We start from the raw sequence: 344 nt of genomic DNA, 5'->3' as shown, positions 1-344 counted from the left end.
GTGGTCTTGGATGCATTCTGATGATTCTTCAGTTTAATCATCTGCAAAATAAGACTGGTGACAGCTACTCATTCCCTTCAAGATTAAACATGAACATATGTAAAGTGCCTAATATAATGCCTGGTGCATTACTGGCCAAAAAATATTAATTTCTTTCTCTGCATTAATTCAATTCCTGAACTGACATTGAGCAAATTCAATAAGGACATCAGCAAACAAATTAGAAACTACGCAGTGGAAAAACATTTAGGTGGTATGGGCAGGGGCTAGAAGTAGCATGTTCTCCTTATTGTGTCAAAGGGAAACAAACAAGCAAACATAGATATAACAAATGTGTATATTAT

The sequence above is a fragment of the Propithecus coquereli genome, unplaced genomic scaffold (genome assembly GCF_000956105.1).
Source record: "Propithecus coquereli isolate 6110/MARCELLA unplaced genomic scaffold, Pcoq_1.0 Scaffold28, whole genome shotgun sequence".
NCBI classification, from domain to species: domain Eukaryota; kingdom Metazoa; phylum Chordata; class Mammalia; order Primates; family Indriidae; genus Propithecus; species Propithecus coquereli.
Note: the sequence above shows the minus strand (reverse complement) of the source record.